Consider the following 16,877-nt stretch of genomic DNA (forward strand, 5'->3'; position numbering starts at 1 on the left):
ACCACACCTGGGCAACGCCGCGTACCGCGCTAGTCTATAATATAAGGGCAAAAATCTGTTTAAATGTATGTATGTATGTATGTATGTATGTTTGCCCAAAACTTTCCACAGATGCGACGGATTTTCGCGAGATCGGTATCGTTTTGAAAAATTGGCCCAAAACATTAATTCCATCACCCTCAACTGGCCATTTTTCTACAACTTTTTCGTCGATATTTTCTAAAGTCATTCTCTCTTTTCGATTGATTAACCTTAAATTAAACTTACGTTACATCTGGTTTGGTGATGGACGCAACAGCAAAGACGTTATGTTTTTTTCACATTCTTTTCCTCCTTCGTTGTACAGGTTCGAGCCTGCTTGCCTACTACCACTTTTTTTTTGTTGCTCAAAACACCTTCACACACCTGGGTAACGCCAGGCACCCACGCTAGTCATTATATATATATATATATATATATATATTCTATATATAAATTAAAATAGCGGTGCGCGTTTTTGTATGTCCAAGAAAGGCTTTTTTCGCCGGGGTACTCGACTACGTTACATTTATTTAGAACTTTCCTTATACTGCCTAGATTATAATATCTACGATTTGCAAATGGATGTCGTCAACATTTTGATCAACTTAAAAAAAAATTCCGTCTTTTTACGTTTTTGTTGGTCTTTTTTGTATAAATAAAATGAAACTAATTGGAGCGAAGTAGGCCGCCTGTATATAATGATATAAAAGCAAGTTTGTCTGTGGGTGTTTTTATGAAATTTCGTACAAGTGTACTTCATGTATGTGGCAGTGTTCTTAGATAGGTTTCATGTCAACTGTTATTCATTGGACACTGCCAGAGCTCCCCTTTTTGTGGGGAGCTGGTTTTTCCGACATCGTGGAGAAAACGGGGCAGAAAGCTGACAGCTTAACTGCCCTCCAGCAAAACGTTTATTTCTGCGCCTGCGTGAACTCATTCACTTAACAAGTCAATTTTTTTTATTGAAATCAATAAATTTGAACGCTTTTCACTTCCTCTCGCGTCGTAGCGTAACGGTAAGATGTCAGCTTTTCTTTCACTTTCTTTTCTGCCTTCGCATCGCGGGTTCTAGCTTGTCTGCCTAGTATCACTTTTTGCTATGCGCTCCAAAACTCCTGGGCAACTCCGGGCAACCCCGCTAGTTAAATATAAATGTCTGGTATGCATAAATTTAAACGAATGTTCAAAATTAATTATTTGGTAAATTTTTACTTTCCACTTTAATCACTTTTAAAATCACAACTTTTACAAGTTTTCAGGTATGCTGAAAACGAATATCGCATTTTAATTTGCCGCAAACAAGTAGTTTTCCGGTTATAAAGCAATGTAATTATGTTATCAGCCGTAGCAATTTTTATACGCATAAGCGCGCATATTTTTTTATATGTGCGCATTAAAAGATACTTCTGCAGTTTAAATCCCGTTTTTCCGTGAGTCTCGCTCGACAACAATTGGCGAACGACAAAAACCGCTGGATTATACCGAACGAACGGAATTCAATACAAAAAAAAAAAAATAACCTACCGTAATAAATTCATAAAATTTACTGTTTTATTTTTTTATTATTGTCAACTGTTTATTTTGTAATACAAGTATATATTTTTTTTTGATTTAGTGAACATATTTTTTTTTATATTTCAAAGAAATATTTATTCATTCATTTTTTTTTTTGTATAAAAAGTTTTTTTTTCTTTGATAAATCTTACCCTATGCTACAACAAAACACCGACCACTAATATGGATTTCTAGAGGTAGTCGAGGTCGCTGACAACGAATCTGATAATCAAACTTGTCGCAAATGTACTCTTTGCATGGTATTAAACCCTGAACACTGGGACTATTTTGCCCCATTTCATTGCCTCCGTTAACGTTACACGGTCGCAGTTCTTACTGAAATGTGTGCTCGTGCGGATAGTCACGTGACGTTTCACAAGGCGCTTGAATACATGGCGGATATTTGAAATTACAAGAAATATAGCTCGTAAAAAAAAAAAAAATTTCACCTTATTTAATAGCAAAAGTAATGCTGTCAGTAAGTTTTCACGACCGGTTTACAAAAGCATTTTTATGTTGGTTACGTTACCTTGTTTTAAGATGCACTTTCGATAGATTTTGTGTATCTCCTCTCAATTGCCAGCAGCCGGTTTTCTTGGCAGAACGCAAGGATCGTTTCCGGAGACTTCACAATAGCTTCGAATCTGGAATTGTTCATTTTCCTTCTTGTTACAAGAAAGAACGGCTTGTTTGAAACTCAATGATACTTTTCCCTTTCTGTTTTTCCTCCAATTTGGTGTCGTCTGCACGTGTATTTTATTCGGTTTTCTCCGTTCGTAGTCGGAACTGTTTACATAATGCATGTAAATCTTTGGAGATTTATTAAGCAACAGCACGCCCCCCCCCCAAAAAAAAAGCTCCCTTAAGCTTACCACTAGCTAAGTTCTGGTGGCAACTACATTTTGTTGCTAACCGGTTATATGCTTAAGGGAGAGTATGTAGGTTTTGTAAAAAAAAAAAAAAAAAAATAAAATAAAATAAATAAATAAAATAGAAAAATAAATAAAATAAAATAAATTCAAACAATGTTTACTAAAATAAAGGTGACGGCAAATTTTTACATTAACACTCACCGTTCACCTTCGAAATGTCGCCTTTTATAAGTTTTCAGGTATGCTGGCAACGAATATCAAAATTAAATTTGGGGCTGCTAAATCGTTTACTAGATATGAAAACATATGATATACAACGTAAACGCTAATGTTATACCTAGCAGCCATTTTGTTCTCACAACCAAGCATTTATTAATGCGCATACGTGCTACTGAAGCAAACGACAAAGCAAATACTTTAACCCCCCTCCCCAGATGGAGTGTTTATTCCGAAAGCCGTTCTTCAAATCGAGAGGTTGGGGGCATTTATTCCGAAAGCCGTTCTTAACATGGGGAGGTTGGGGGCGTTTATTCCGAAAGCAGTTACGCAAACGTATTACTAATTCCTCGCTTGTGAAAAAAAAAAAATGTCTGCCAGGGATTACATTAGCTTTCACGTTGGATAACAAATGTTTCATATCTAGTAAACTACTTACGAGCCCCAAATTTAACTGATATTCGTTGTTAGCATACCCGAGAACCTCTAAAAGAGGACATTTCGAACGTGAATGGGGAGTTGTGGTCAATGTATAACAATGCCAAATTGACATATACTACACATTGATCCAATAGAAAATATTGTTGAAGAATTTTTTTTTTATATATATGACGGATAATTTCAACAGTGAACCTGCAAAAATCAGAAATCATTTTTTACAGACTTAATTTATCTATATTATAATGGCGCGAAACAGCAATAACTTGGAATCTCCAAAATTTTATGAACAAAAATTATAAATAAATCCACCCGATAAGTTTTATTGTGACATTTCGTGATTGTGAATTTTTATCAGTATCTTGCTAATTTTTTTTTTTTACTTTTTAACCCTTACCGATGCTCTGAAGACCACATGCTTTCGGCGGCCATCTTGATTGCTCGTTTAACTTACCTACTCGACACTACTTCGAAGTGAATGAACGCTTAAAATCCCATTAAAATGCACATCACTTATCCAGGTATGTGCAAAAATAATTTATCTTGCCTTTGGCAACATTTATTTGTTATATATTTGAATTTTTGGCCCGTTACTTCGTTGTTAGCGTCTCTGCTAAATACGCCGTGAATTGATATAAGGAACTAACTCTGACAACACACCCGTTGCCGCCGCTTTGAGTCGCTTATTTTTCTGGTTAGCCAATAAATCTAAATTATCACGCAATTCTCTTGTGATAATTCACAAATATATTTTTAAAAAATGTCCTTAAAAAGTGACAAAACAAGTGGTGGGTAAATACAGAAGAAACGATAAGAAAAGAAATAGGACAGAAAATAATACGGATTAATTTGCCCTGTCACCGCTAAGAAAAAAAAATCAAGCAAAGGTTAGTCAATAAAATCTGACATTTTTGGTGATTTAACCGTTTTAGTATTAATTAAATAAACTTTCAATTAATGTTACTTTTCCAAATAGTTTAAATGCTTGCAAGAAACTTACCGTATGTTTAGACGAGTTCGAACGTTAGAAATCCAAGATGGTCGAAAACTATGCAGAGCTAGCCAAATAAATAAGTAAAAATTATCGGTCAGTATACGATATAAAAACTTCTTTTTTTTCTAAATTGTTATGTAGGGGGGGGCAATAACCAAATTATACGAAAACAATTTAATAGTTGTTTGGTACTCATGCAGATATTGATCCAGACGTAACTCAGCGTTCGCTCGGCTTTCCCCGGAACATGACGTCAACAGCCGGATAATGCCGAGCGTTGCCGATGAAGTAATAACAACGCTACGTAAGAGAAAAAAGTAAAATTTTCAATGTAGTTACGTAAATAGCAAAAAAACAAAAACCTACCGTAATTTAAAATCTTTTATTAACTATGTGAAGATAAGGTGTTTTTTTGTCTCAAATAATTCTTAAGCAATTTTTTTTAAAGGTATTTTTTTACGAGTTACTCCGGCGTAGTATAACTCTCCCCCAACATCCCTATGTTAAGAACGGCTTTCGGAATAAACACCACAGGCAAGCAGGTTCGAACCTGTAATGTGAAGGATAAAAAAACGTTAAAGAAAACGTGACGTCTTAGCCGATGTCTCTATCGTCCAAAACGTTGAAGTTAAACAAATTTGCAATAAATAAAGAGGACACCAACAATGAACTCACAAGAAAGATCGAGAACAGAAAAGAATGGAGAGCTATGATCGTCGATGTCTACAAGAGCAGACCAGACACTTGGAGAAGACCATTGACGGCATAAGTTGTTTTAAAAGAAAATACAATTGGAAACTTATTCAAGAACAAATTATTTTGTTTATCTGCGCATTTGTAACCTATTTTCGTTAAAATAGTAAAACTGCCCAGTTGAGGGTGAAGGAATTAATGTTTTTGGCTAATTTTTCGATATTTGTCGTCCGTAGGATTCAGCTTGAAAACGATATCGGTCTGGTCAGGTTCCGATGCGTCTGTCAAAATTTTTTGGCAAACATACAAACACACACATATACAATGACTTGCGAAAATGGTGGTGCAAAAACCGATCCTTCCTTGTAGAAAACACGCACACATACATTTTGTTTTATGTATATTAGATTATGAGGAATAATTTTCCCAGTGGACTAATACGCAAAAAAAAGTAAAATAAATAAATAAAATAAATAAATTAATAAAAAAATAATAATGATAATGTCGTTCATAAAATTCTGTCTGTGCTTCATTACAATATCACGTCAGCTGATATTTGGGCTTGGCGATGAATGCCCTGGAAAAGTTACTTCTGTTTAATGTTTAGTTTTGAAATATGCAAACAAAGAAATGATTTGTGTCGAATTTAAAAAGTAACTCTTTTTTATCATTAATTAAAAAGTAACTCTTTTTTATCATTAATTACAATAAATAAATAAATAAAATTAATAGTGAGGTGCAGTCGTGCTTTAACAGAGGATCATTCGATCTGTAGTCGAATGCGCTACAACTAAGCTATATCCCCAGATTAAAATAAATCTGTTTTCTTTTTTTGTTTTTTTTTAAGGGAGAAATAATTTGCTGGAATATTATTATCTCCCTGGGCCGGTGTAACATAAAATATTTCCCTTAAAAAATTATTCTTTTTTTATCTATAAGAGTGACAAGCTATCTTTAAGATCTGTTTTTTTTTTTTTTTTTCAATTTTTGATATTTAGTGGACGAATTCTGTACAAAACACATTTAAGTACACTGCCAGACATATAAATTATCTTTGTGTGAAATTTGCAAGGATAAACTCAGCCGTTTCGGAACCTATGAGGAATAGACTCACACACACGCAAAGTGATTTATATAATAGTAGAGAGAGAGATAGTATATAATGCATGTATGTGTATATAGCATTTTTTTAACAAGTTAAAATGTCTTATATAAATGTATATATATATATATATATATATATATATATATATATATATATATATATATATATAATATAAAGCTGAATGCGCGCGTGTGTGTGTGTATGTATGTGTGTGTGTGTGGGTGTGTGTGTCTGGTCACGAATAGGCTCCTATATGGTTGACTATTTTAAAAAACTGATTACATATAATGATAGAAGATGTATCGAGACGCAGGAATGAGTATGTTTGATCTGGCAGAACGATGGTTCATTAAAATTGTGGGGTCTGCGTACGCGCCTGGTCCACAAAGTATGGAAATAAAAAAATTAAAAATTAAAAAAAAAGTTTACAGGTGTTTTTGATATAGATGTACGTAAGAATGCTTTGATAAGTATGTTTTAACTTAAATAGGGATGGTATAATAAAATTGTGAGGTCTGCGTTCGCGCCTGGCATCCATAGAATGGAAATAGGCACAGACTTTAATAAAGATTTTCATATCTATCTGCATAAGTATACTTTGATAATTATGTTTCAGTTTGAAGAAATATGGTATAATAAAATTATGTGGTGTTCGTTCGCACCTGACCTCCATAGAATATGTCACAAAGTTTTACAAGGTTTTTTAATATAGATCCACAGAATATTGTGATAAGTGTTTCAGTGTGAACAAGTATGGCATAATAAATCATGGGGTTTATCTATTTTATTTTTACTTTCATCATATTTTGCTTTGGTTTTGATACCCCCAAATTCGAAGCTATTTCTTTACAACCCTTCCTTTTCATAACCTATCATACTTTCATAAATCAGAGTCCATTTTCTGTAGGCGGTTTTTGAACCCAGTCAACGACGGGTACTTTTGCTAGTATGTATATATACAGGATCCCTAATACAAGGCTCGTTCAAAATGTAAGGCCTCCTATTTTTTTAACTAAGACTTTGAAGAGCTACAAAGACAGGAAGTAATACCATTAAAACAAGTAACTTATTGTGCTGAAGAATTTATTTTTCCACATAATTATCAGCATTATTAATGCACTATTTCAATGCCTCGATCATAAAAACTCAGAGGGTGCGTTGTCACTCACATCTTTATCATCACTCTGAAATCGACAAACCCATCTCCTAACTGTGTTAACATCAACTCTTTCAGCTTCATAAACTTTTAACAGGCGCTGGTGAATGTTGATCGGTTCTATTTTTTCTGCATGGTGGGAATTCAATGACGCATCTCTGCTTCTGACGCAGGTCCATTACAAGGGTTGTTTTTTTTAGTATCACCTCGTCAATATCTGCAACAGAGAGATGAAAATTTCGGGCAATGAATGGATAAATTCAGGTATCATAGCAATGTAATTTCCATTCCCTTCTGATCGATTCGGGTGGAATAAAAATAGGCGGCATTAATTTTGAAACGTCCATCGTATGTAACACACTTATCAGTAAAAAATTTGAATCAATTTTAACAGTAGAAAATAAAGAAAGGTTAAAGTCTTTTGTTAAAACCAAAACAACTTTGTCCATCTTAAAAACAAGAATACTTTTACAGCAGGGTTTTCGTGAATGAGGCTGAGGGGGTTCTGCAAGCTCTTTCCTAAAGATGGCCAAATGCTTTATATGGAAAAATTAAATGGCTGCAAGCATTTAATTATTGTTTTTTTTTCCTGGAAAAAGATATGAACCATACCATAACAGATGTAAAGAATTTCCGGATGGTTCATGAAAAAGAAAAGAAAAATAAATTGCAACAATTTTTAATTATTAAAAAAAAATATTGTTGTAAACATTATCATTAGTTAGTGTTAAAATTTGAAATTAATGTTTTTCATATCTACTTTTAGAAATTATCTTGTTAATATTTTTTTACAGGGGGTCACCACTTATCAAGGCTCAGAGGCCACTCGAGGATAAGGGTTGATGGGTATACATTAGTCAATGTGATTATAGCGTAGTAAACATAAGTAGTGGAGATTTTGTAACTTGGATTACTTATGGGGACGGTTCAATAAAAACTTGTTTACATTGGACTTGAAGACAATCAGATTGTAGTCAGCTGGAAAGCAGGAAAACGGAATAAAGTTCCACAGGCGAGTAGTTATAAGAAAGAAGCCCCTGTTCATGGAATCTACATTTAGATTTGGGCACAGATAAAGAGTGTGGGAAATTGTTGATATTGACTCTGGCTAGAAGAGTATTTTTCATGAAAGTCTGGCGAGGGAGACCAAAGATTGAAGTTCAGATGAGCTCCTGCCATGAAAATAACGATAAAGCAGGGACAGGCTCGCTACGTCTCTTCTGTAAGAAAGAGGTTGCAGGGAAGAGAAAAGGGTATCCCCCCACTAAGCTACAAAATCTATTTTGAACTCTGTCAAGACAGGATAAGCTGCTTCTAGCAGCTCCTGGCCAGATGTGGCAGCAGTACTCCATCGTTGGCCGAACCTGGCTTTTATATAGGAAGATAATTGCATCAGGAGTGAGATATCTACTAGAGCGGTAGAAGGATCCCACCATTTTTCCAGCGGCTTTTGCAATCGATTTGATATATGTGTTCCATTTTAGATCGGGAGTAAAGTTCAAGTCCAGAAGCTTGTCAAAACAAACCATGATGAGAGCTATTCATTTCGATTGATGACAGCTGGGCAATAGAGCGTTGATGATGTAAATATAGAAGCTTGGTTTTAGATGCATTAAAAGTAACGAGTTACTTTTTTCCCCATTGTACCACGTGCTCAAGATCAGAGGAGAGAGAGTCAGAGAGAACTTGGTCACTTACGGTCTTTGAAGTGCTACCATAGATGGTAGTGTCATTAGCATAAATGTTTGCAGATAATCTAAGGATGTGTTTTGGGAGATCATTGATGTAGATCAAGAAGAGGGTTGGACTCAGGATGGATCTCTGAGGGAATCCAGCATTAATACTGAGAACCTCTGATTTCTGCCCATCAACCACTACTCTTAAGAACCTATCAGAGAGAAATGATTTAATAGTTGAGAAGACATTTTCATAATGTTTTGTAAAAAACCCTTGCTCTGCTCAGGGGCTCTAGGTGTATCATATGAGCATATGAGCGCGTGGCAAAGCATCATCAGCAGCGAAGGATAGCTGGCTTGTGAAGAGATTAGCAGCAGCAGCAGCCGAAAGAAGCGCAAATGCAAATTAGGAAGTAAGTAAAAGAAGAGAAAGGAAAAAAGGAGAGAAAAAAGCATTTTGTGCTCAGGGCAGAAACAATGTCAACGTTGAAGAAAATGGACATGTAAAGTCGAAGGTGAGAAATGCTTGGCTATAGCTGACAGGTCAGAGAAGGAAAGTGCACACCAAAGAAAATTTACATATAAAGTCAAGGACGAGAATGAGCCGGCTGTGGCCGGCATGCGGTTGAAAGAAAGAATAAACGTGTACAATCGAGATGGACGATGGTGAGAGACTTTTAAGTTGTGTTGAAATGAGAAATTAACAATGATAAAACCTTTTGTTAAAAAAGAAAAAATGCCGATTTATTTTGTTTGTTTGTAGCAACAACGTTACATATGATGTAACAACGTTACATATGATGTAACACTGTTACATATTATTTGACAACGTTTCATATGATGTAACAACGTTACATATGATGTAACATCGTTACATAGAATGTAACACTGTTAATTATGATGTAACACCGTTACATATTATGTAACAATGTTACATATGATGTAGCAACGTTACATATGCTGTAATGACATTACATAGGTTGTAACGACGTTACATATGATGTAACACCGTTACATATGATGTAAAAACGTTACATATGATGCAACCACGTTATATAAGAGGTACCAACGTTACATATGATGTAACAACGTTACATATGATGTAACAATGTTACATATTATGTAACTACGATACATATGATGTAACAACGTTACATATGGTTTCCTGACGTTTAGGAAACAACTTTTTTAAAACTTGACTATATAGAGTGACAACCTTTCAAACATCATGATATTGTTAAAGTACATAATTGATTTCTACAGGAAATCCTCAACTAATAGCATTCTGTTGACTTACCAAATTCCATCATCAGCTTATTGCTTTGTTTCTTTTTATCCATTTTTTTTTCCATTTAACAGTAACTTTTAAGTCAATAAGCTCTGACCAATTCCTGAACCATTTACACTGAAATTCCAAAGACTTGGTAAACTCCACTTTCCTTAAATGACAGACACAAACAATTTTGACTTGCTTTTAACCTCAGTCAATACCTTATTTCGTTTTAGTGCCTTCTTCACGATTTTACGTTGGCGAGCATGGCTCTTGAAGTAATTCTATTCAATTTCGTGTCATAGTCTTTTACGGAGGCCGATAGAAGTTTAAGCCCCCCCCACACACTCTAAAAAAATGCCACTCATTGAATCTTTATTAAAAAGTGCACAAACCTTTACAGGATAGAGTGATAAAATTGTCGCCCTAAATGAAATAACACTATGGCTTTATTATAAAACATTTATTAAAAAAATCAATTCAGGTAACTTGATTATGGAAGTAGAACTGACATCTATTCAATGTAGTCGCTTTCAGCCTCAATCACCACCTCACTACGGGTCTGGAACTGAGAGCATATCTTTTCCAAAAGCGCTGGTGTTAGCTCAGCAAATACTCTGCAGATGGCGGCGAAAAAGCTGGCTGTGGTGTTGTAGGAGGTCATGTAGGTGATGTTCTCGACATATGACCAAATGAAGTAATCCAACAGGTTCAGATCGGGGGAGGAGCGGGGAGCCAGTGAAGGAACGGTACAAAATCATAACAGTCTTTCTCTGAGTTTCTTTGGACTAATAGGCCAACGCCAATCCTGCTGCCACACCCAGGGTCTGCCAGCGGCCATCTGATTGCACCAGTGTATCATCTTGCTCTTCAGCACATCCAGGTACACTTTGGTGTTGATTTTAAAGCCGACTTCAAAGATGTGAGGTGGTATGATGTGTCACTCACTTGAAACCACACCAAAGACCATAACTGTCGGTTGTCCGAGTGTTGAACCATTCGGATTTGCATTTTAAGGGTGCTGGCAATGGTCCTGTTGTCATAACTTGGATCGGTAGAGAGCATGAGTTGTACAGTGGCATATCTCCGATTTTACTTGTTGAACATGTTTTCACTTTCAGACATGATAGAAGGTTCCTATTGCTCTTGGGATTTGTACACAACTGGCCAACTAGTAGATTGACTGCTACAAAAACAAAAAAAAAAGAAACGGTTTTCATCAAATGGAAAAGGAATCATCTCGTCTTTTCTAGGGCGACAATTTTATCATTCTACATAAACAATCATATTTGGTACAAGTCAACTTTAGTCTATGACTGGCTTGTTCATCAAGTTTCAGTAATAAAACTCCAACAGTCTTTGTTTTATTAACATTCAATGATATATACAACCACTTTAGTGATCATCTCATCATTTGGAAGTGTGACCTTAAATGGGTTCACACTCACCAAACCTTAACCTCCCAGATTTTTTATCTGTGTGGTTATTTCAAAGATAATGTCTATAAAACAGAAATACCTTCCTAAGATCATTCGTTGACATTTATGCTAACGACACTACCATCTATAGCAACACTTCAAAGCCCATAAACTTAAGTTTTCTCTGATTGCCTCTCCTGTGATCTTGATCATGTGGTGCAATGGGGAAAGAGGTGGCTGGTTACTTTTAATGCATCTAATACAAAGCTTCTATCTTTTCATCATTAACGCTCTGATCCCCGTCTGGTATTAATCAAAATCAATGGCTCTCATCTTGGGGAGGCTTCATGTTTTGACATGCTTCTAGGTCTGACCTTTACTCCTGATTTGAGATGGAACATGTACATCAAATCTGTTGCCAAGGCTACTGGAAAAATAGTCAGATCATTCTACTACTCCAGTAGTTATCTCACCGCTAATGCAATTCTTTATCTGTATAAGAGCTAAGTACGTCCGAGGATGGAGTACTGTTGCCATATCTGGGCAGGAGCTACTAGAAGCAGCTTATCCTGCCTTGACACTGTTCAAAATAGACTTCGTAGCCTAGTGGGAGATGCTCTTTTCTCTTCCCTTCAGACTGTCTTTCCCACAGAAGAGACGTTGCGAGCCTGTCTCTACTTCATCGTTATTTTTATGGCAAGTACTCGTCTGAGCTCCAATCTATTCTCCCTCCTGTCTTGACTTTCACGAAAAACACTCGTCTATCTGAAACCACTATCAATAATTTCCCCCATTCTATATCTGTGCCTAAACCTAAACATAGATTCCATGAACAAGGCTTCTTTCTTAGAACTGCACACCTGTGGAACTCTGTTCCGTTTTCCTGCTTCTCAACTGACTACAATATGGTTGTCTTCAAGTCCAATGTGAACAAATTCTTGATGGGTCATCTCCTTAAGTAATCCAATTTATCAAGTTTTCACTACTTATGATTACTACAACATGTTTCCTTTGACCACTGTACACTCATTAACCCTTATCCTCGAGTGGCTTCCGGGCCTTGATAACTGGTGACTCTTTTATAAAAACAGAACAAAAAAAACAATCCCATACTATTTTTTTATATGGGAGTACGGTCTTTTCAAGACACAGAGGTTACTCAAGCATAAGGGGAATGATTGTTCGGTGGCCGCTAAGACAACATCATAATGATCAGTAGTGGTGGAAATTGGGTAGAATTTGATTATCTAATACGGTGGTTCAACAAGAATTTGTTTACATTAGACTTGGAAACAAACATGTTGCAGTTAGCTTGAACGCAATCCGATGGTAATGAGTTCCACAGACAGGTAGTTCTAGGAAAGGACCTTTATTCATAGAATTTTCATTTAGTTTTAAGCACAGATAGGGTAGAGGAAATTGTTGACAGTGGTTTTAGCCAGACGAGTGTTTGTTCTAAATGTTATATACAGGTTGGAGCAATAGATTAAAGTTCAGTCGAGCACTTGCGATGAAGATAAAGCTAGAGAAGAGATAGACTTACAACGTCTTTTCTGTGCAAGAGAGGTTGTAAGGAAGAGCAAAAGACATCACCTACTAGATTTCGAAGACAGTTTGGACCTTTTTCAAGACAGGAAAGGAGTGCTTGGGGTAGCTCCTCCCCAGATATGAAACAGGATTTCATCTTAGGATGTTTAAATCGTTGATACAAGTGCAATCCAGCCATATTTAGCACAAGTAAATGTCAAATCTATGCCTATCTTGTTCACCAAGTTCCAATCATAAATATCCAACAGTCTTTCTTTTATCACTATTTAATTATATGTGCACACAATTTTGTGGTTATTTAATTATTTGGAGATCTGGACTTAAATAAGCTCATACTCACACATCATCATGATGGAAAATGACTCCCTTTTTATAACTTAATTCTATCTGTTAATGAGCAAATAAATTTATCGCGTGTAAAGTTATTTAAAGCTTTAATCCTACTTATGTTCAATCTCCTCTCATGGTGTTCACTTAGAGCCATCTGAATGGTTTTGTAATCTTCGAAATATGTGATAATCTGAGGAAGCTAGGTCAGACGAATATGCAAGATGGAGCAAGATTTCCTAATCATATTTTCCTAGGAGAAAACGAGCATTATCATGATGGAAGATGGCTCCCTTTCTGTAGACTAAAGAAGGTCGTTTTGGGATCAACATAGGTAATAATATTGCAGAAAAATATGAATGATGCTTTAATAATTTGTACAAAACCTTATAAATAATATCAATACGCATCAAGTAAATTATAATGTTTAAAATATCCCTTTTAAAAACCGGCAAAAACGTTTGCGTCGACCTGATAGAAACTTTACACACATAAAGATGAAATTTCAAATGGAAGCGCTTGAAATTTCATATGGTCGAATTTTTCCATTTTAATAATCACACGTAAATATGTTACCATCCATAGCCCTTGAGCCCCCGGAGGGGCATAGGCCATCTACAACTTTTTGTAGATGTTTTTGTGATGAGGAGTGACTTTTACACGGTGAGCGTGCTGGCTCCACGCCCAACTTTCCCAGAAGGTACATACAGCGCCTAGCTTTCCTAAATGGTCACCCATCTGGTACTGGCCAGGCTCAACGTTGCTTAACTTCGGTGATCTGGTGAGAACCAGTGTGTCAATGTGATTGTGCTGTACTAAATATGTTACACCCCCACAAAAATAATACATACGTGTGTAAAGTTTTTATCAGGTTGATGCAAAAGTTTTGCTGGTTGTTGTACACATGCGACTGGGGACCGTTTGGGAATTTCATACTCCCATGGAACTTCCTCTTTCGGAGGAAGCCGTTCAAACCCAAAGAGGGTTAGTGCCGTTTCACACACACAGCATGTTGTAGCAGAGTATGCCGCAAGTAATAACTCGACTTACTTTTTTTTTTTTTAGCAACAGCATTTATTTTCAGGTACTTTCCTGAATAAAACGTGATTGTCCTCCTTCTTTCTGTACTCTCAAATGTCCTCCATGTCTCTAACGGGATCGTCTTCTCAAACTTACTCTCTCTCTCTCCTTTTTGCAGTCATTTTCATTTTCCTTACCATATCTGCACTGTTACAGGGGGTTTATTTAGTTTTTTCATGCCTATATATGTCTGTACCTTACAAAGGACGCTTATTGCTAATCTTACCTGACTGTTATTAGATGCAAATAAACGTTTTGTTTCTTTTTATACTCATGTTCCCTATTAAAAAGGCATACCGCCACTTGGACGTAAGGGGCTACTAATTTAGACCCTGGCTAGGATAGATTAACATGATGTTCGTTTATGTTACATTTAAACTTCTGCATATCAGTACACTCAGGGAAGCAGGTAGCAGGAAGGGAATTCCAAAGTCTAGCTGTTCGAGGGGAAAAAACTATTAGAGTAGAAAGTTTTCTGACATTAGGGATCTCAACACTGAAGGGGTGTGATTTTGTTGCTAAACTGGTTTGTCGGGGTATGTATCTCAAAGGGGCAAATGAGTTCATCAGAACACATTCCATTAAAATATTTGTAAAACAGGCTCAGGAATGCAACTTCTCTGGGATGAGGATTGCTAATTGGTATTATTTAGATTCTTCGGACTACTGTTCTCATCTCGAGCGTCATTTTCGCAATATTTCAGTCAATATAACCTCCAAGCTTCTTCAGTGTATCTTGTTGAACTTGGGAATGTTTCTATTGAATGCGAGAAACTTCACGAAATTTTAAACTGAACCTTTTATTTAATCCACATGGGTAGCATGTCGTTAGCCATGACTAAGTTCTAATTAATTTGCAATTGTATTTTAGAGTGTTACTTGTATTGAGGATTGAACCTATAACCTCCAGAAGAGTGTAACTTACAACTTACAACCAAATTTCAAGTACTTTATCCACTACGCTGCAGACAAGATACCCCCGAAGAAAGTCGGGGGTTACATCGACCGAAACGGTATGAAAATGACACTTAAGATGAGAATAGTAAATAATACAAGATTTAGTTTGCCACTACACAATCTTTGTATTCATCTAAGTGTCGTATTTATCATCGATTTCCGTATGGGAAGAATGATTAAATTATTCGTTTGAAGCAAAAGTCCCCGACCGAAAGATTTTGCATGTTCGAGTTTACATCCATTCTTGTTTTTTTAAACTGATTAAGAAAAGAAATTTGTTTGGTTTTTAAATCTTTTCTTTTTTTTTTTGGTTTGTTTCTATTTTTTTTAGGACATTTAATGCAAATGAAGACCCACATCCTTTGCATCTCGCTATTCGTTAATTAAAATCGAACTTTCGTCTCTTGAAACTGGTTCCCGCCGTGACCCAGATAGCACTACACAGCTGTACAACTAAAACTGCTGATCCACCTGATTAGACAACTGCCATCAAACTGACTTATAGATTTAAAAATAAAAGACAATTACTTTGCTGTGTTTATCTTTTGATTAAGTACCTCTATCTCTCCTATTATATAAAAGTCACTTTGTGTGTATTTGTGTATGTGTGTGCATGTATGCGTGCGTATGTGTGTGTGTATATGTGTGTGTATGTGTGTGTGTGTTTGTGTGTGTGTGTGTGTGTGTGAGAGAGAGAGAGAGAGAGAGAGAGAGAGAGAGAGAGAGAGAGAGAGAGAGAGCTCGTTCTCTATGAATTCCGAAAAAGCCGAAATTAAATTTCACACAGACATACTTTATGTAACTTGCAGTTTTCTTAGATAGATTTTGTGTCAGAATATCTTCGATAAATAATGATAATCGATAATCGATAATCGAAAAAAATCAAATGAAAGAAGAAACAAGCGATTTCGACCAAAGTTAACTTTTGTACTGATTACAACCTGGTCATTTTTAACAACCATAAAAACGCATCGGGCAGAGTTTTCATAGACAGAGCTTCTTTGCAAGGGCTTCCTCTCTGTGGAACACATTGCCGTAGGACTTCTTCTCTGCAGATTACAACACTTTTTATTTAACGTTTTCTCTGTTGAATGCAGAATGCATATGCTTGGGCCAAAATGCGTTATTATCTATTCCCGTCTACCTTTTGACTGGCTTTCTGGTAGTCAAGGGCGTAGGAAGAATCAAGGGGGCCCAAACTTTCATAGCAAAAAAATTTACAAAATATAATGTTTCTTACATTTCGTTTCGTTTTAGCAAAATTTTGTTTCGTTTTGTTTTTATTATAATTAAAGAAACCTAAAAATTGCGATTTATGCTCATCTATCTATCTATCCATCTATACTTCTATGAATTCTGTTTTCGTTTGTTTCTATTGATATTCATATTAAAAATCCTCTTTTCTATTTATTTAAAAAGAAAATACAATTTTCTTATATCTTGGTTGTGGAATTGCATTTACTAGCAAACGATCTAGCTAATTTGCATATTCTTTTAAACATTCATTTTAATTAATTCTCTTTTAGTTTTTTTCGGTTTTCTTATGGGACGA

This window comes from Euprymna scolopes, chromosome 28, assembly GCF_053919585.1.
Source record: "Euprymna scolopes isolate OS-2025 chromosome 28, ASM5391958v1, whole genome shotgun sequence".
NCBI lineage: Eukaryota > Metazoa > Mollusca > Cephalopoda > Sepiida > Sepiolidae > Euprymna > Euprymna scolopes.